This window comes from Micrasema longulum, unplaced genomic scaffold (genome assembly GCF_059751315.1).
Source record: "Micrasema longulum isolate JH-2025_06_02 unplaced genomic scaffold, ASM5975131v1 h1tg000331l, whole genome shotgun sequence".
In the NCBI taxonomy this organism is placed as follows: domain Eukaryota; kingdom Metazoa; phylum Arthropoda; class Insecta; order Trichoptera; family Brachycentridae; genus Micrasema; species Micrasema longulum.
This window is the reverse complement of record NW_028277535.1, coordinates 2,130,196-2,151,589: the sequence shown is the minus strand read 5'-3', so window position 1 is coordinate 2,151,589 and position 21,394 is coordinate 2,130,196. Positions and strand designations below refer to the sequence as shown.

The 21,394-nt window shown below is 30.6% G+C and overlaps 1 protein-coding gene across 6 annotated transcripts in view; it reads right to left on the bottom strand.

Annotated features, from left to right (window-relative positions):
• Positions 1-21,394, bottom strand: part of tn (tripartite motif containing protein thin) — a 208,417-nt gene that overhangs the window by 62,384 nt on the left and 124,639 nt on the right. For 2 of the 6 annotated variants that reach the window (XM_088225120.1, XM_088225124.1), the window contains exon 1: positions 9,345-9,751. The exons of the other annotated variants lie outside the window; for them this stretch is intronic. The gene's annotated coding sequence lies outside the window, so the exon portion shown is untranslated. Of the gene's footprint in view, positions 1-9,344; positions 9,752-21,394 lie in introns of those variants that run through there. 6 annotated transcript variants of the gene reach the window in all.

Below are 21,394 nucleotides of genomic sequence, written 5' to 3'. Positions count from 1 at the left end.
TAATGTTTTGAGATTATTCTAGTATCTTCTTATTTACAAAGATATAAACGGACGGAAAATATCGATTTCAGTAAATGTTGGGTGAAATAAATAATTATTTCTTCAATTGGCAGGTAAAACAGTACAAATTAATAAGTGCTGGATAAACAAAGTAGTTTTGTTGAAAACTTGTTAATTCAGAAAATATCATGCTGGCTAACTATTGGTAAACAGTTGCTGTTCAATGTCCATTTGTATATTTGTCAACTCTTGGTGTACAACTTTTAATGCGTGTCATTTAGGTAAATCCACATAAATAAAATGAAAGCTTTATGAAAAGCGTCATTAATCATATTTCGTTATTCATCATCATCATTTTCATGGATTCCCAAGTCAAATTTGCGTCCTGTTGTGCTGACATAAATTGCCGACGATCAGTCAGCAGTCGAGTTCCAGAACATTGAGAACCGCCTTGTAATGTAGGTAACCGTGGTTGACCAGCCAACTGTGTCAACTCCGCTTGATAGCAGTTGTCACCAAAAGTTTCTGCGTTCGTTCTCTCATTTCATATGTCGTCACCTCAACGCGAATTTTCAGAAGTAGTTCATAATAAAAGATACTGGAATTTTTCGATTTTTAATTAAAGTAACATTTTAAAATTAGCAACGCTTGCAGGAAAACTCAGCTCGTCTTGGTCTTAATATTAATACAAAAAAGACTTACATTATGTGCAACAAATCCTGTCTTGACCCTGATCAACATCTTTATAATAATGGGCAGAGGATTGAGAAAGTTGACAGCTTTAAATACTTGGGAGTTCACATAACTGAGGATAGAAGCATGCACAAAGAGCTCGCAATCCGCCTAGGAATTGCTGGAGCAACTTTTAACATGATGCGTGTTGTCTGAAGCTCAAGTCTATACTCGGTTCTCGATTCAACTCTTGTATAATGCCAGTACTCCTATATGGGTGCGAATCTTGGCACCTTATCAAAGCTCAAAACACCTTCTCACCACGACTTCTGAGTTTTGAGAGTAAGTGCTCGAGAAGAATATTAGGTATAAGGTGGTTCGATTTTATAACCAACATTGAAGTCCGAGAACGGAGGCAGAAGCCTCCTAGAATAGAGCGTTTTGAGGATGCGGCGGAGGACCTGGCTTGGACACGTGCTGCGCATGCCTCAGGAGAACCTTAACCAAAGTGGCCTCTTATTTAAACCTGCGGGCCTACGCCGTCCTGGAAGGCCGTCAATGACGATCTTTAGACTTTATTTGGCAGAATTAAGGGGCGCTGGATTGACGTGGGAAGAGGCAAAAATGCTGGCTGGCGATAGGGTCTCCTGGAGACAACTGGTGATGTCCACATGCTCCACTTAGGAGCGGATGTGGAAAAGAAGAAGAAGAGAACGCTTAGTTTCTTTATAATTTATTATAAATGTTCCGCTTCTTAATACAAATGTAGAGAAATAATATTATCATACTAAATCCTACGGTTTTATTGTAAGTCAAGGTTATAAAACAGATGGAATATTAAGATTTCAATAAACTTTATTACATATTATCACAAAATCCAATAAAAAAAATACTACTTCAAGAAACTAATAAAGATCGGTAGATGTAGGCTAGTTCATTGACGTTTTTCAATTTATTTGTTTGTAGTAAAAAAAAGGTAATAAATTTATCTGCTTTTGTATATTCAATCAATTGACCGAAAAAGCAATTCGCAATAAGTATTAAGCAACTCGTAAATATTTATTCCTTTTATTCGCAAATGAAATATAATCAAATTGTTTGCTCGAAAAGTAGTTAGACGAAGCGTGGGGCAAACTTTTCCCATAAAATCTGGGCTTATGGAGGGTTAACATAGCACAAACGGTTATTTATTTAAGTGTGAAAAATCCAATAAATAAGTTCTAAATATTATGTTTGCTATCAAGAAGCATTGTTTCGTTCTATTGAAATGTGTACAATGAAATATGTACATAAATAAAAATGTTTTTATACAACGCTGTAGTGTGGAAAAAATAATTTCCACAAAGCGTTTGAATAGTTTGCCAAGAATTATAAGTGATTTTTCTTTTCTAACGTGTTCAAATATTTCTTGTCAGTTGTAAATAAACGATATTTTTTTGCCATAAATTTGCGTTTATGTACCATATTTGACTATTTCTTTTTTAATTGTTACTATATTTACTAGTTTTAACGTAATTATTGCTATTTCATTTGATTTATTTAATACATTGCTCGTGATACGTGATAGTTTTAGTAATCATAGAATCAGGAAGCGCCAGATTCGTACTCTGTCTATCACAAAGTATTTTCTATTTTACAAAACGTGATTTCACGAATAACGAAAAATGTTTTGGCAAATTAAAAAAAAAAATATTCCTTTCAAAATATTTACACACGCAAAAAACGCAATGAACAAAAATGCACGTTTTTTAAATAAGTTTTATGATAAATAAATAAAATAACGTTTTGCTTTTATCTCAGTCTACGAATAATATTGTAATTTTTTTAAATAAAGCATCCTTTTACCACAAAAAAACAACCCACGGCCTTGGAAGTGATTTTTTTTTCATACCGCATAGAACTTCAAAATATAAAACATTTAAGTGAGGTCAAACTTAGGGGAGGATAAACCCTTTGTAAATAAAATAATTATCATAAATATGCGGCTCTAATAAAAAGACGTATAAACAAATTTTAAGATGTCAAAAATATTTAAATAAAGTACGAACCTTTGCCGACAAATATTGGAAGCAATTCACAACAGATTCCTTCAATACAAATATAAATTACATTTTTTTTTAATTTCATACATAACTTGGGGGTATTAACTGTAAAAGAAATGTAGCTAAATACGGAAAAAATCACGTAGATACTGTATACTCGTATGGCAACCAAATCATGAATTACTTATGTTTAAAACACAAACTTTGTGGTCGAACATTTCCACTAATGTTATTAAATGGTTATAAAGTCACATTTACCTTTTTTTATTTAACAAATTGATAAGATAAAATCGATTTTTTTTCGTATCGAATTTGCTTTTGGGTATGATAGGCTAATGCGTAAACAACAACACTACGCGAATATGAGTAATTGTTATTACAAATTAAAAGTGCAAACAAATTAAAGATCTCAAATCAATTGAATTATTATAGAATATGGAGATTTACTATTTACGGAAATAACAACTGAAAAGCTGTAAATACTTGAATGAATTTTATGTTTGTAATTTTTTGGGATTGATTTTTGACAGGGTAGGCATGAATTATTTATTGAAAAATGTAAATTAACACCAGAATATTTCGCATTCCCGGGACTAGCACCTGAAGCCTCAAACTGATAATTTAACTTTATGTTACAAAAATGATCAAGATATACCGATTGGTATACAAATGCAGTGCCCTATGCACTGTAAGAAGTAAAAAAGGAATTGTCAATTTCAATTTCTTTATTTAATACGTTTATGTACATTACAAAAATGTTTCAAGGCATACATAACACGAAAAAAATTATACTTCAATTTAAATATACAAAGCTGGAAAAATAAAAATACCCAGCAATTAAGGAAGAACGATGCTATCCTCTCTGAACTTTTTTTCACTAATATGAAAGATGTCAATATCCGAAGAGATACGGTTGAGTGGAGACATTGCTCTTCCTACTGGCATTACCATCGGAAGTTTGGTTCTGCAAGCAGGAAGATAAAACAGCTTAAGCTGTCCATGTCTAAGGTAGTCATTCGGAACACAAAGCACTCTTCATTACACCTTTGTTGATCGTTAAACCATAGATTAATCCGAAAAAATACAAAAGCAAGTATGCATTTATTTTTTTCTCCAAACTATTGTAGCCAAGCATTCCCAGTATGAAGTCAGACGGGTAGAATCCGCACTCCTCTAAGTAATGCATTGGAATTGTAAACGAGAATTAAATTTTTAATACATGGACTTCAATCCTAAATATGTATAACATATTTGCATGCTAATAGAAAATATAATAAAAAAAGAGCTTTCATGACACTTGAAATATTAAATTTATAAATGAACTCTCTAACCGAATATTTTTCCGCGACATTTCGACAGCTAAAATTTCCGATATATTTATGAAAGTATTGAATTAAAACTTCCTTCAACTCAGTTGAAACCCTTCCTTTATATAAAACAGGAAATTACAGCACCCTTGTAATGCTTTGGATATATTTCAATATCTGAAATAATGACGAAGAAATATTTTTTGCCATAAAATAACAAGTATACTCGTATGCCAGGGGCCCGAAGATAATGAAATTCATATTACAATATTTGAGTTTGTCCAAATGTATATAGACAAAAGACTGAATTTCACCCCCTCGGAAATCATTAAGATTAACAAATTTCAACAGGAATTCATATTCCAATTTACGGAATTCTCCATCTCCGTTGTAATTTGTTAATTTTATATCATGTATTTTGGATAAAAGATCGTAATCGAAAAATTCCTATACACGTGGGTGGATGTTTTTGCCAATATTAAATTAATATGAACAGGATGCAGAACATCTCAATGTTTATATAATTCTGCCAACATTTACTAAACAGCTGCGGATTTCATACCAACTGTCGGTTCTGATCTTGGATCGGAAAATCTAAGCGCAGAATGTTCTAGAAGCTTAATGTAATACACGCACGTAAAAACATTTTGCAAAGGCGGAGATTCTATCAGTTCTTACGTCAAACGACCTAGACATGTTGAATAGCTTCTTCCTGGATACGTTTTTCTTAAACATGTAGTCATTTCCATAGTTGTGTTTTATGGACGAAAACAATCTACACGGCGTTTTAGTTTGTTAGAGTAAATTCTTGTTCAAAATTAATTGCAATTTATTTAGAAATTGGCGAGTGGTACTTAAATCGACAAATTCGGAATAATCAGCAACATGTTTCATCGTTTTCGCGACATTTTTAATACAAGGATGGGATTTGAAGTAATTGGACAAGCTACACTAATTAGGCATTTTAAATCTAATCATCAAAAATAAATAAATGTAAAGCATTTGTTTTAAGAAAAAAACACAAAAAAAAGCGTCTAATTTATGGTAAAGATAAGTTTTTACTTTGACTTATTTTTTACCATTAGATTTAGAGTGTTCAATTACTATAGCACTTTCCTTAGCACCCGTACTATAAAATAAATCGTTTCAAAGTTGCTGTGTATTCATTTACAGAAAGGGATTTTAAATATTTTTTTCAAGTTGAACAAGGATGCATAAAATATATACATACAGTAAGGGAAAAAGTATTTTATTTTTATTAATTGAGGAAAAACAACAGTTTTTATATAAGAATACAAAATAAAAAAAAATAGTACATACATCTAATTAAAGTTTTTCACAAATATAATGAGAGAACATGTTACACAGTAAATAGAAAAATAATATATTGTATAAGACACGAGAAGAAAAAAAAGAGCTCTTAAGAAGGTTAAGGGATGAGGAAATAGAATGGAGGAGTGGAGGAGAGGGATTTTCATAATATAGTTGACCAATTCAAAATTTGTATATTATAATAAAATAAACCTAATTAAAGGAACATAAACTTATTACAGACTGACAAATGTTTTATTTTACAGTGTTTCAAAAAGTTTTTTTTTAAGTAATAAAATTTTGTATTAAAAATATCTAAATGGGGACAAAGTTATTTAATTTTGGAGCAGCTACAACATTCATTCACCCTTTATTCCGTATACGGATTTTTTTCTTGAAGGTATCTTAAAAGTACAGCCTTAAAGTCAAATTTTATTCAACAGAAATGTAGATCATGCAATTTGCAGTCAAATAAAATTATAAGTTTAAAATACATAAAAATTGAGGTCTATCTTTTATATCCATCATCAACATCATCATCATCATCATCATCATTTCTTTTCCACACCTAATGTTGCATAGGGCACTGCATTGGTACACCAATCGCATCTTTATATTTATATTTATGTTTGTTACATGAAGGTTAGATGATTAGTCTTACGCTTTAGGTACTAATTAGAAAAAATAAATAAAACATGACACTAATTACTCTAACATGCAATTCCCACTATGCACCTTCACCTTCTATTACTCGAACAAGATTAAACCTTTTTAATTATAATCAGTGCACGTTGTTGTTAGTTTCAAAAAACATGTTTCCTATCAGCACATTGCTTTAATATTTTTGTTCAACTACTTTGGTGAAGGTGTATAGTGGTATTTGCATGTTAGTGTAATAAGTTTCCTGACAAAGGGACGGGTGCGTCTCGAATTTGGTAGACGAAAAAAAGTCGATAAGTGGTTATGTACAAATATTTGCTAACATTTACTGAAATAAAAAAGGTTAAAAAAATGCGAAAAGGTTCTTTTAAAAATAAAAAAAAAAGTTGTATCTAGGCTGACGTTCCATTAATATATTTTTATACTAAATCAATGGTACCTATTTTAAATACCTATTGGTACCTATCTTGTGGCCATGAAAAAACAAATAAAATCTCGCATCCACCTACTGAGGTATAGAGATGATGCTTCATAGAACGATAGTATACAATTATGTTCCGAAAAATGAGCGATGTCGTGTGAACATTGTCGTTCAAAACGCGTAGTAGGGTTGTCTATGTTTACTGTGAATTAAAAGCTGTATGTTGCGCCTTTTTACGCTGCTTCACGTTTACTGGCTACAAGATAGGTTCCGGAACTTAGGTTGAATGGAACACAAGTCGGGTGCTAAGTGCTGCATCTTGTGTATACTTAAATAAATATCAATGCCTGTATGTACCTACGAGTATGTACGTTATCATATTTTATTAAAAAATCAATTTAAACTTTTCTCTGTACCGATACAAAAATATTTCGTAAAAGTTAAGCGTAAAAGCACGATCACTTTGAACATTTGTTTGCATTAAAAAAGTATCTTTGTTCAACACATGACATTCTCATTTTCAAAGTTAATAGAATGACGTGGGAGCAAATCTTTTGTTCTCACCTCTGTTCATTGTGCCCAAAGTTTCTTAATGAGCAACAAAATACAGTTTATTTTGGTCAACTTAAGTTGTTATTTGCGATTTGAAACAATGCCACAAAGACAATAACGCCAGCTTTGAATTATAATAAAATCAAGTTGAAAGACAAATCGAGTTGAAAGACAAATCAAATTCAGACCCAGAAAAATAATAAGATCGCTCAAAATAATATTCTTAATAATGGAAATTTATTTGTTATTCCACAAATGGAAACTGGAAAAGGAAAAATCAAACATTAGTTTGAGTAAAATGTTTGGAGTTAAATGTTTGTAGACAAAATACTAGAATTCACCCCCCAGAGTTCTTAAGATTTTCGAATTACAACAAAGATGAAAAACATTTAAGAAAAGGAAATGTGAAAGTCTAGGCATTTACAGGGCCTATGACCTGTTAATTTTTCACAACAATAAAGGTTTCTGCTTTTTTACTTTACGAAAATAAACAGATGAAAGAATTGAAGAAACATGTAAGTTTAAATTATAATCATAAATTTTTACCCGGTCACTGGTAAAAATTTCTAAATAAAAGTGGAATAAAACTATATGCGTATTTTTATAATTATAATTAAAATGTAGTTCCGCCAAGAAATGTCAGTAGAAAAACTCAATATATTGTATGTTTAAACATATGCAGAATGAAGAATGTTACAATTGTGAATGTTAAGTGACCACTAAACCAGCCAATGACAGGTGAAAAGCCCTGTAAATGCCTAGTCTTTCTCATTTCCTTCTCTGAAATGTTCTCCATCTTTGTTGCAATTTGCAACATAAGTTTTGCTTATTTGTTGTCTATTTACAACAATATAAAAGTTTTGACTGTTAAAAGAAGTGCTGTATTATAAAATTCAAAGAAATAGAACACAAGATTTAAAACCATATCTTTGTTATTTTTAAAATAATTATACGAATTGTAAGGACAAATATTTTTTAATTTATTTCAACAGAGAAGGAAAAATTTTCTGAGAAGGGAATATGGAAGTCTAGGCATTTACAGGGCTTATGACCTGTCATTGGCTGGTTTAAGTGGCCACTTTACACACTGTGTAACATTCACCATTCTGCCCATGTTTGAACATCCACATTTCCTAAACTCTTCCATCTGTTGACTTTTGTGAAATAAAAGAGCTGAAACCTTTATCACGTGGGTTAGATTCATCCGGCGGAACCAAATCACCTACTAGGCAACGCCTGAAAACAATTATCTAATTTTTATACTTCTTCTTTTACCAGGTAGTAATTCAACAATGTTTGATTATGTCCAAATGGGCAGAATCGTGAATGTTACACAGTGTGTAAAGTGGCCACTTAAACCAGCCAATGACAGGTCATAAGCCTTGTGAATGCCTAGACTTCCATATTCCCTTTTCAGAAAATTTTTCCCACTCTGTTGAAATAAATTTAAATATGTACAACTCCCTAGGGAGGAAATCCAGCCAGTCTGCAAGCATTTGGACATACTCAAACATTGTTAACAAATATTTTTTATTACTTCTCGTACCTGGTTTCGCTTCCTGTCTTCTTCCAATCTTGTTATCTGATCTCACATTCTTCATCCTTTAATGTGTGTTACATAATGTACGTTTCTTAAGTTTATATTTGCAAGCTTTATCTCTCCATCAGAAAAGAGCCGCTATTTTTTATTTATTAAAATTTTTATGTACGTATTTTTTTAAACATATTTTGTTCTTTTCTTGTTACAAAATACAATCTTTTTACCAATTCTTTTTTACCAGTTTGTTTCTTGATAAGTATAATAAGTTAATAAGTCCGCCAAACTATTTATTCTTTGTACTTGAAGATTTAAATAAATAACTTTGTTACGGTAAAAACAACTAATTACCAAACTAGAGCGTATTAAATAATTAAATGTACAGAATCGATATCAAAATAGGAATGTTAAATCTTGTCGAGTGAATATAGATCAACACAGAAACCGAGTTAGACTTAAAACGATGTATGATATTATTAAGCTCATCAAATTAAAACAGTGCGTGACTTAGAATAAAGTTATATGAGAAAGCAAATTTGCGCAGGTAAATATTATATTTGTATGAAGTTGGATCCTATCTGCCCAACCCTAAATAGACACGAATCGATGGGTTGCTTGTTATTTTATTCGTATTGTAATTAAGTACTTTTTCTAAAATAAAATTTGTTTTATACTTTTGATCTACAAGTTCATTAAAATAACTCAAATGTACACGTCTAGCCGTACAATCCTATCATTTAAATTATATTTTAAAGTTGTAAAGACATTTTTTTTTTATTGAGCTTTTCAAATTAATTTTATAAAAACACTTTTTAAAATAAATATTTTGATCGTGTACTTACATATATATATATTTAACAACTCACTTTCACAATTTCACTTCAGTTTAAAATCGTATAATAAAAGAATCATATTATCAACCGATACAAAAAAGCCCAGTCAGAAATGATTATCGATTTTTAAATATTGTATCATAGTTAAAATCACTTCGCTCCAACAAAAGACGAACCGTGAGACAGCGTGCTCGAAAACGTGCACTTGAGAATCACTTGAATTTAGAAAGAGAGCTATAAATTTTTCTGTTTTGTTTTATTTTTTAGTATTGGCACGCGGTGCGTTGGGTGTTCGATGCAAGTGCTATAATGGACTGACTTTTTAATTGAATACTGTAGAACTATCGCGAATCTCGCGGTCGGGACGATCGAATAATCTAGAGTCGCATTTCGCGCGGTGTATTTCGGACGACTCTACTGCGGGTCGCCGCGGCGTCCGCTGGAGGCGTCCCGTGACGTCACGATCCAGAAATAATCCCGCCGGAACAGAAAATAAACATTAGGGAGAGAAGAGCCAAAGTGATCGAATTGACTGGATATGTCCTCTTCTCACTGCGTTATATAATAGACCGGTCCAAGAAATAAATTTATTGAACTTAATATTTGCATATTCTTTCGATACTAAGGCAAGACGGTTCACTTCAGATGAACCATATAAAATTATTGCAATTCATGCCCAAGTTTTTTTATAAGTTAAATTATTAGAAACATTACTTCAGGGGAACACATAAGTATTTAAGAAATAATACATTATTTTAATGCACTAATTACCTAGAAAATAATCAACCATTTATAGCATCACATGATAGTTCTGTGACAAACCAATTCAGTTTTTATAAAAACCTAAATAAACTCCAAAGTGCACCAGTACACACCATTCAATGCAATAAATGTACATTTTTTTGTACACGATTATGGTTGCTAGAAAGTTAATTCTCCTCTACGGATGCAAATCGTGGCACCCCACTAGGGCCCAAAACAACAAAATTCTGAGTTTCGAGAATACAATATATTATATCTCAGAAAAATCTTGGGTGAGCGGTGGTTTGATTTTGTAAGGAATGAAGTAATAAGACAACGGACCCAGTAAACTACGGTGACAACTGTCTTCAAGCGGAGGCAATAGGTTGGCATAGTCATATACTGCGGATGCTTCCTGAGAGCCATAACCACGCTTGTCCACTTTACAAGGGATCAAGTTTTCGACGTCCTGGACGTCCACTGCTGACTATCTGTCGGCAGTTCATGTCAGAAATATGAGACGTAAACCTGGCTTGAAAGAATGCACAGACAAAGATGATTATATGATTTTTATGGACACCATATGCTCTTATAAGGAAGCCGAGATATAATGATGATGATTAAGTACATAATTTTCTAAAAAAATAAATAAAACAACTTTGTGTTTAACCACTAATTTTTATTTTTCACCGACCATTTTTCAAAGCAAACAAGCTTCTTTGTAAAGGTTTACGTAACTTATGAATTGATTCCTTTTTATTTTATTTCTATCATGTCGTACTACACGTGGACCCAATAAATCAAGTGAAAATAATCATATCTCCAATAAAGACACTGGATTAAAAGTTCTTCATGTTGAAAATAAAATATTAAAATAAGACAACTTGGAAATCTTAGAAATTAAAAAAGCGATTTATAATAAGAAAACAATAATTAATAACCAAATAAACAATATTTCTTTTATTCCTCTCCTGGCTTACTCCGAAAATAATGATATCAAATTACCACCCGTGTAAGAAAAAAACCACTTGATTTATTGGGTCCACGTGTAGTATTTAGTGAACATGATAGAAATAAAATAGAAAGGAATTTAATCCATTAGTTACGTAAACCTTGACAAAGAAGCTTGTTTGCTTTGAAACCGGTCGGTGAAAAATAAAAATTAGTGGTTAAAAACAAAGTTGTTTTATTTATTTTATTATAATGAACAACCACAAAGTTAGTGCTTCAAATTTAAACTTGACACATAATTTTCTGTTTGTTAATATAATCAAAAACAATTGTTTCAACATATTTTATACTTCTATGACACTTGAGAATTTTTTTAAGAGAAATTTTATCACAATATGACTTAAATGTCACACTCCAATATTGTACCATTTTTTTTATTTTATTATGAAAATCTTAAGAAAATAACAAGTGCGTTTTTCATTTTTATTCAGCCATCAAAACACGGTATTTTTGTATTTTAAAGGAGTTGAGTTATAAAGGGTCAAACTTTTAATAATATGATTTGATTTAATATTTTGCATATTTTTAATACAGACATAAAAGCATAATTTATGAAAAATTTAAAAATAATTAAAAATAAAATTGCAAATTTCAATAATAGCCCTTTTTGAAAGATAACAAATGACTTAAGTATCATTCAATCCAATAGCTACATTTTATTAGTTTTCTCTGAATTTACCATAATATGGACGGAAATAAGTACTTGACACATGTATTTTACCTACTTGTAGTTTGGGATAAGTTTCAAAACATTTATCGAAAGTTTATAAAGAAAACTTGTGTATTTTCAATTTATTTTAGTGATTTGTTTTATTTTGTTTTTTAAATAAGTAGAAAAACTGTTTTCAATTAATTAAATCATAATCATTTTCAATGAAGCTTCCCACTTCTTACTGCGCTCAAAATACTTCTACGTTGCGCATAAGACTGCAGGTTGTTTTATTTTAAGATATCACTTGCAGTAAAGAAAGAAATCTAATTTAGACTTGTATTTCTAGCGCCAAGTCGGTGCTCAAAGAAAAACGCATTTGCGCTTTGAAAAGATCAATAAACTTTTTACTTTTCGATCTTCTAGTCAACAAATCTCTCGAAATAGGAATTGCACGATATTTAAAAGTTTTTGCTAATTAATTATAATTTACTAACACAATGCTTGTGATGTAGTACAGCTGGATAAAAAAAATAGCAAGATAAAAGCAATATTAAATGAATTGGTCAAATTCTGTGTCGGTATTTTGATTGCGAAAATAGCAAGCTGGTTAAAAATGAACGGCATGGCATTAAAAATGATGTAATACAACAATGTTTGAGTATGTCCGAATGCTTGCAGACTGGCTGGGTTTCCTGCCTAGGGAGTTATTCATATTTAAATTTATTTCAACAGAACATTTTTGAGAAGGGAATATGGAAGTCGAGGCATTTACAGAGCTTATGACCTGTCATTGGTTGGTTAAAGTGGCCACTTTACACACTATGTAACATTCACCATTCTGCCCATGTTTAAACATCCACATTTACTCAACTCTTCCGTTGACTTTTGTGAAGTAAAATAGCTGATCACCTACTAGGCATCGCCTAAAAACAATTTTCTATTTTTTATTCTTCTTATTTTATCTAGGCAGTATAACAGCTCTAAAAGAGCTATAATAAAGTATAATAGAGAATAACTCCCTGGGGAAAAAATCCCGCGAGTCTGCAAGCTTTTGGACATACTCAAACATTGTTGAATTAACTATCCGAAGTTCGAAGTTAATTAACTGTTGCATTCTTGTTAAAATAATTTATACTAGCAAATAATTTTTGCTTATTTCAACGTTAACGGCAAATTATTTTACATCAAACTGATTTTAATTTAACACAATCATATTTTCAAGAAAAAAATAAGGTTTTTTCTGTGTCCGAGCAAATTAACAATTCAGTTCGTTGAGTGAAATATAACCAATATCCTGAAAGAGTGTTTTCTATTTGATAGCCACTAGCAGACAAAAATCCTGAATAAGGAAATCCCGCCTCGTAGTGTAGTGTCTGGCGTGTTTGTTTACCATGCATTAGATACCGGGTTCGATTTCTGGGAAGGTTGACATGAAATATTGATTTAAATGGTGGTTCTGCACTGCAATATTTCACGTTCCTGGCTTTCATCTGAAGTGTAAGACTGGTCGCCCTACGTTTATTAAACTAGTGCTCGATAAACGCTGCATTTAGTGAACTGATGCCGTGCCCTGTGAACCATGGTGTGCGGACAGGGGTATGATTATGATAAAGTTTTAGAAAGTAACCTGTAATAAAAGCTTCAGATGTACTAACATGATAATATACTACAAAAAAAAATTTGTACTGTATTTTGATTTGAAAGATCCTAAAAATTATCTCTTTAAATTTTCAGACTATTTCTTACAAGTTTTGTGGTGGATAAACGGGAGTCGAGTTGTGGTAAAGTGGGATTAGAACCTTAGAACTTTGATTTGATTCCACATTACTACCACGGAACCACAAGCTGGCTCAAATTTTATTATTTATTTAAATCTTAAAGTAGGGCACACATATCATACATATTGTTATGTGTGTTCTAATAATAACATTAAAAATATATTTAATTTATAAATTGTTTATCACATATGTCTTGACCATTATTTTAAATTTTGATATGTTTTTTTCTTCATAAATATTTTTTTCCATTTCGTAATACTTTTTAATTGCTTTAAATAAAATTGAATTTTGTGACTTTGCGTATTATTACGTTTTGAATTAATTGTTAATATCGTTTCTTTAATACACTTATGATATTTAAATTCAAAGTGAATTATAAATTAAATTAGGATCTATATAATTGTAAAGCAGAATCCCTAGAACAAGCGTCTGTTATGCCTGTGTGTAAGTCTGCTTTAACACAATGTTATCGTTTTGGTTCATTAAAATAAAAAAGTAAAGCTTCACTTATTTCTAGAAATAAAATAACCTTTGTCTACCAATAAAACGACAGAAAAAAGTATTTTTTAAATATTTTTTTATACACAGGTACTTATATAAATTTTCAAAAAACATAAAAAAGTATTGAAAATAAAAATCCTAAATTCCTTATCAATCATGGTCAAAATATCTTTGTCTTCAAAGGTGTAAAAAATTATAATAATCTTCCCAATGAACTAAAAACTATTAAAAATAATATATCAATAAATGAATTTAAAGTTAATCTAAAGAAATGTTTTGAACACGTGTAAAAATTACATTAAATTTTAATTAGTATGAATGTATTATTGTTTTATGTTTTTTCTTTATATATTCTATATTTTTATTTTTCTTTCTCATATACTTGTATTTAAAATTATATAAACTTAATATTTGAGTTTGTCCAAATGTTTGAAGACAAAAATCCAGTCTATTGTTTACAAACATTCGGACAAACTAAAATATTGTAATGAAACCAACTGGTCCAAGAAGAAGTTTAAAAATTGGAAAATTGTTTTCAGGCGTTGCCTAGTATGTGAAATAATTCAGTCAGATTAATCTCTTCACAACAATAAAGGTTTCAGCTCTTTAACTTCACTTAAATCAACAAATGGAAGAATTGAAGAAATATGGATGTTAAAACATAGGCAAATGGTGAATATTACACAGTGTGTAAAGTGGCCACTTAAACCAGCCAAAGACAGGTCATAAGCCCTGTAAATGCCTAGACTTCCATATTCCCTTTTTAAAGGTATTCTCCATCCCTGTTGTAATTTGTTATATAAACTCCCATAAATAAACAACTAAAACAGTGTAGGTCACTCTCCAAGCACAAGAGTTAGTCTCTTTTTTTGGTGAGTTACAGTGATTACATTTACTAGATGTGTAAAAGTAGATATGTTTTGAATTTTACAAATAATTGTACTTTTTATGAAATGTATGAATTTAAAAAATAAAAAAAGGACCGATTCACGAATTAATTTTAACTTCAAAGGCTTTGTAACTTCCACAAAATAGGGGAAACAATATCAAATCTAAACAAATAATAATTAATTATGAAATCTTTCAATCGAATGTCTGAAATATCAAAAGGACCTTGTGCTTTCAATTATTTGTTTTGTAGCAATTACTTCGTTTCTTAATAATTAAAATTTCATCGAGTTGCTTAGTAATTATTGAACTCAAAATTTATTTGAATAACTTTATAAGCGACCAGCGCTGTATGGATACAACTGATTCTTATAACGAAAGATTGTTTGGTCGATCTTTGACTTCAGCAATTATTTCAAGTTGTCGTTGATTCAAAACACGGATATTTTTAATTAATTGTAATTTGTTATTTAATTAATTTACGGAATCTGAAAAACAATAATCACCCTGAATTAACTTTTATGAGTTGTGATGAACAATCAGAGAACCTATTACTGTAATTGTTCCATCGTATTATCCAGATAATTTATTTAAGTTAAGGTTTTTTTCTGTTTTTATAAATAAATAAAAAAATAGTTCGTTCAGTTCAGTGCCAAAATATGGCGTTTATTGGCAAAAAAAGTTAATTACGTACTTGCAATATGAAATAAAACAGAATCAGTGTTTGATATATAAAAATTGTAAAAAAATATTCCTATCAGCTTCACTAGATACAAAAGTACCCGTTCTAATGCTACATGTATCGAATATGTATATACACTATAAAAATATATTTTAATAAAAATAATATAACTCTATTTTAATAAAAATAAAGAAATTGCAAAACTAAAATACTTAAACATTTCTGATAATGTTTAAAAAATAAAAACAAAAATTAAAAATAACGAACGAAATAATAAGATAAAATTTAAATTTATAAATAATAAAAAAATTGGCAAATAAAAATCTGAATTCCAAAAACTAAAACTAAGCAAAGAAAATTGCAAATTATAAAAATTAAAAAATAATAATTGAATGTATGAAAAAAAAACATTGATAATTGATTTTCAAAACTTATTCAGGTAACATAAAGGACAATTTCACAGTTTGAGGGTATATAAAATAGGGCTTATTCTAATAAACCAGTAAAGTTTTCATATTGTATTACATGCTTTCGTTTTCAATTTACTTTTTTTATCAATTTAAGTACATTTTTTTTTTAAAAACTGAAAGTAGTTTAAGGATTAAAATAAAATTTTAATCATTAAAAACACCCTCAAAGTAATCACAAGAAAAAACAATATTTGAAAATACCCAATATGTAGGCTTCTACTTTTTATTATGTTGTATACGAATTCAACACGGCGTTTGGTTTTATAAAATACATTTTTATTTTTGTAGTATTTGTAACTTTGTGGAAGTGCATAAATAAAAATAATAATATTAATGATAATAATAAAATAGATAAATCACCATCATCATTCTCTTTCCGCACTTAATGGTGCATAGGACATTGTATTGGTGCACCATTCGCAGCGTATCTTGATCTATATTTTTTGTTATTTTTTGTTAAGGTAAGATAATCAGCCGTACGCTTCAAGTACCAGTACAGGGACTATGAAATATTCTAGTTTAAAAACACCCTTAAAAATAAATATCAACCATTACACCACGAGGCCGACTGAAGATAAAAAAATACTTGCGAATTAAGAAATATTATCTTTGTTCAAAGTGACTAATGACAATATCCGATAAAGGCCCATCATATAATTAGCCAAACTCAGTGAAAGGGGCAGTGAAATTAGCACAGTTAAAATTAAAATCGTGTTATTTGAAATTTAAGATTTTTTAAAAGTTACTCGTTTATTTTCAAATAAAAATTGTTATTTTATAAGAGTAAAATCGATAGAAAGACCAACGGCCTTAAAAATGGTTTTGAGGTATGTAGAGGAATGTATTTTAACCGAAAATATTTATTGGTTCTTCTAGACTGGCATCTACAGCGCAAGACCGATCACTGATCATAATCATTACTTAAGAAATCAAGATTCACTGCATAAACCAAACAAAAATACATGTATTTAGAAAATACGCCTTTTTCTAGACTTCGAGTTTCTCATATCAATCATCCTTTGATTTACTCTGAATTTAATATAAAAGAATATAGAAAACGTGGTGAAATACAGTGAAATGAACAAAAAACAAACCATCACGCCGTTTCGCAGTAGCGGTAGGCAGAGAGGATAGAACGCCATATCACTCTGTCTTTGCATATAGACCTCGCTTCCTCTACATTCATACATCTTCTCATGCACGCACGCCCCTAATTCCTACTCTTGACATGTCCATCTTTAAGTATTTAATGAACTTGATCGTGCTTTGTTTTTCTCAGTCTTCCTCGTTTTTTGCATCCATCAACATTTGCATCGTAGATCCTTTTAGCCCTTCTTTCGCTGTCCATTCGCTCTACATGTCCAAACCAACGCAGATCCCTTCCTTGATTCTGTCAATAATGCATGTCTCAGTCTTACACAGTTCACGGATCTCGACTTTTGCCCACCTATCATACATAGTTTTACCACACATTCGAAGAAGGGATTGCATTTTGACAGCATTTTAACTTCTATCATAATTATTTTTCCAATTCCATATTTTGCTCCCATACATTAGAGTTGGCACTGGAACTCCATTGTGAACTGTTAGTTTTGCCTCCTGCGATAAACATTTGTTTGCTTAAGTAGATTTCAGTGCACCTCACCCTCCTTTCAATATATTTCGCAGTTTTTTCATCTCTTGTATACATACTTCCCAGATACACAAATTCTTCTACCTGTTTCAGAATATCTCCGCTCACACTGATCTCCAATTAAATTATATTTTCATCCTTTTCAAAAACCATCACTCTCGATTTATCAATATTCATAAGCAAATTGCTTTTCTTGCATATATCGTAAGCATTTGCTACCAATAATTGCAGGTCTTCCTTTTTGCTGGCAGTGCTACATTGAAATTAAAATTGTTTATGCAATTAACTAGTCAAATGCGTTGTGAGAGATCTTTCGTTTCATGTTTTAAAACATAATCAAAACATTTTGATTTTTTTCTTTATATTGTTGTTAGAAGTTTAAAAAAAAAGAAAATAGCTAAGTGGTAAAGTAAGATTCATATATAACTAAAATACCATAAAATTAAGAATAGTCCAGAAACCGCATATGCACATCAAACAGAAGGCGACTAAACTACTCATAAATTAGAAGGTTTACGTTTTGAACCATTAGTTTCATTGTAGAAGTCGCTCAGTACGCAACTCCTGATGTGAATTCAACTATGCCGTGTTGTGTCTTTTTAAAGTGTAGAAATACTGCTAGTATCCTTAAGAAACAGGATGCAATCACATTTCATGTGTTATTAGCAAACGAATGTTTAAAAAGCAAATGCATTACTAAAAAAATGAATTATTTTTCTATCTGTCAGATTGTCCAAGAAACAAAATGAAAACTTCGTTAGTGTTGTCAGGGCAGTAAGAACTGATAAAAATTAGACCTCAGATTAAACAACGCCGTGGGGGAATTTGAACGGCATTATCTTTAAAACATCAAATATTATTTAACACGATATAAAAATATCAGTTTTATGTAAAATAAAATTTGTTTTGAATTTTAAGTTCCAAGTTCAAAAAATCAATTACTCTTATTAAATGACCCTATACTTATCTACTCTGTTGTGTCAATCAATGTTTCTGCGTGTACAATAAAATTCTAGAAAAATTACCAGATTGCCTTTTATTTACCTTACATTTGTGTTGTATTTTTTTTTTTCCATCAAGCAACTTTACGCGGCGACATCACAAATGCGCGCGGTGAAAGTAGAGCATAGTGGGGGGATTATTGGACATATTTCAAATTTGATTCTACGCTCCTTCTGGACTATTCTTAATTCTTAGTTAAATACTTAAAAAAATAAATCAAACAATTTGAACTTGCTAACGATTCAGTAGCAACGTATCATAATGAAGAAATCCCGGAGAGTAAAAATAACGAAATACATAATTATTCAAGTGATGAAAAGTAGATTGTTATCTTGCGTGTGAGAAATGTCGAGAGAACTGTTCAAAATTCAGGAGCCATTATTAACACTGGGCGGTATCAAACCTGAACAAAATGTCGAATGAAAGCTTCTTGTAAGTTTTGCTAGTTTTTTGTAGCGTTATTTTGGGATCCGCTTCAGGGTTTTTCGAACTAAAATTAAAAGCTGTTTTGCGACTCGGAAACAATTTCAACTGATGCGCTGTCTATTACAAAATATATAAATTATTTTACCTACGTAGTCAAAAGAATTTCACCCGTTTTAATAAAGAATACAGCTCTTTAAATTAGAAATCAACAGATAAAAACGTTTAAGAAATATAAATGTTCTAACTTTGGCAGAATGATGAATGTTACGCAGGGGCTACTTTGATCAGTCAATGATAAGATATAAGCCCTGTAAACGCCTACACTTCTATTTTTTTTTCTCGAAAATATTTTTTTTTTCTGTTGTAATATATTAATTTTTAAGAACTCCCCAGGGGGTTGAATCAAGTCCTACTCTAAAAAAATTTGGTCAAATTAAAAATAATGTTGATATGTTTATAGATTGACAAAAAATGCTTGATATGCTTGATTGACTTCGTCGGTGAACGTTCTGGGTTAAATATATATGGAAATACAACTAAGCTTATGTTTTATAGTCGAGAGTCATTCAAATGCAAATTACAACTTAAGGGTGTGAATATTGAGAGAATGGAACAGTTTAAGTACTCGGGCAATATCACCACTGAGAATCTAGACTTCAACACTGAGATAAAATACAAAAAAAAGAGCGGCCGAAACAGCATTTAATCAAATAAATAATACTTTTCGTGACGATAATATAAACCTTAAGCTGAGATAACGAATGGTTAAATTTCACATATGATTTGTCTTTCTGTACGACGTAGAGGAGTGAACTTTAAAGTAAATATTATTTAATAAACCGCCTTGAAGCATTTGAAAAGCGGGTCCACCGTAGAATGTTAGGAATATCTCGGATCGATATAATAACCACCAATGGAGCATTACTTAGAGCTAATACAAATAGGGAACTATTCGCCATCCTCCACAGCTCCGTAAGATTTCATGTTTTGGCCATGTGTTAAAAGGTGATAAATATGCCATACTTCAGATTGTTATGAAGAAGAAGATCAAAGGACGTAGAGGGGTTGGAAGAAAACAAGTTTCCTGGCTAAGAAATAACCGAGCATGGTCCAGGATTAGAACTGTGGAGGAGCTGTTTCGCACTGCTCGAGATAGGGAAGCTTTTTCCCGAGTGGTCGTCAACGTCGGGGGGACCCGACATGACACGTGAAGAAGAAGAAGAGTGTACAGATTATTATGCCATAAGACGTGAACATTAATTGTAGATATTTTAAATCATTCGTAACTTCAACACCAACAAGCTACAAAAAGTGGCTTGGTGGGATTTTAGTTTTAGTAAAAATATAACAAGTGAATTTTTTTTTAAATTGTAAAAATGTATAATTATGCTATTAAATAAAATAAATAAATAAATAAATTCAGTTTAAGACTGTAGTTATTTTTTTTAAAAGATGTAGAGCATTGAATTAATAAATATACAGTTTTTATGATTTTCAGATATTGTTTTGAGTTATTTACGGCATAATAACTTTTTAAAAAATGGTACAAGGATGTTATGAGTCATTTTATACCTGTAAAAAATGTTGTTTACGGTTTTTTACAAGATAATTTTTGTATTAAAACTATTTTGTCATTTTTTATTTATTTACAAAGTTTTTGGAAACCCGTTAGAGTTGTATAAGAAATATTATAAGGTATAATCATGTGACGTGTCATCTGGTTAGTGTAGTCATCAAGTGCTTTTTGAGGTTAAATTAAATTCGTCTCCAACGTAATTTTTCAAGCGGAAGGTAAGTCATTGTAGTGTTCATTGTAGTCCAGTGAATTGTATTATTGACTGTCTCGCGTTTTAGATCAAAGGCTTGAAAAAAAAAATTTTAAGGGACAGTTAAAAAACAGAGAAAAAAATATAAACCTCGGCTTGTATTAATAATATTACATGAATGTGATTTAACGAGGTTTTCTATCATTGTTTGAGGCCTCGTCAACCGTAAAGAAATGAAATGTTAATCTATTTTTATTATTTTTATTTTTACGATTTCTAACGACTACCCTTTTATTAAGTTTACATGAAGAGTATCATTTTAGGGCTATTCAATTAACGAACAATTACCTCTTTAAAACCGAATATAACAAATTACAAATAGTTTTATATGACTTCGATGTTTGCCTATCTGAAAATTTATTGATAAATTCATTAACTTGCCCCAAAGGTAGAACGCTAAAACTACCCTTAAGCGATAAGGTCTAAATTTATAATGTTTTGTGGGGTAA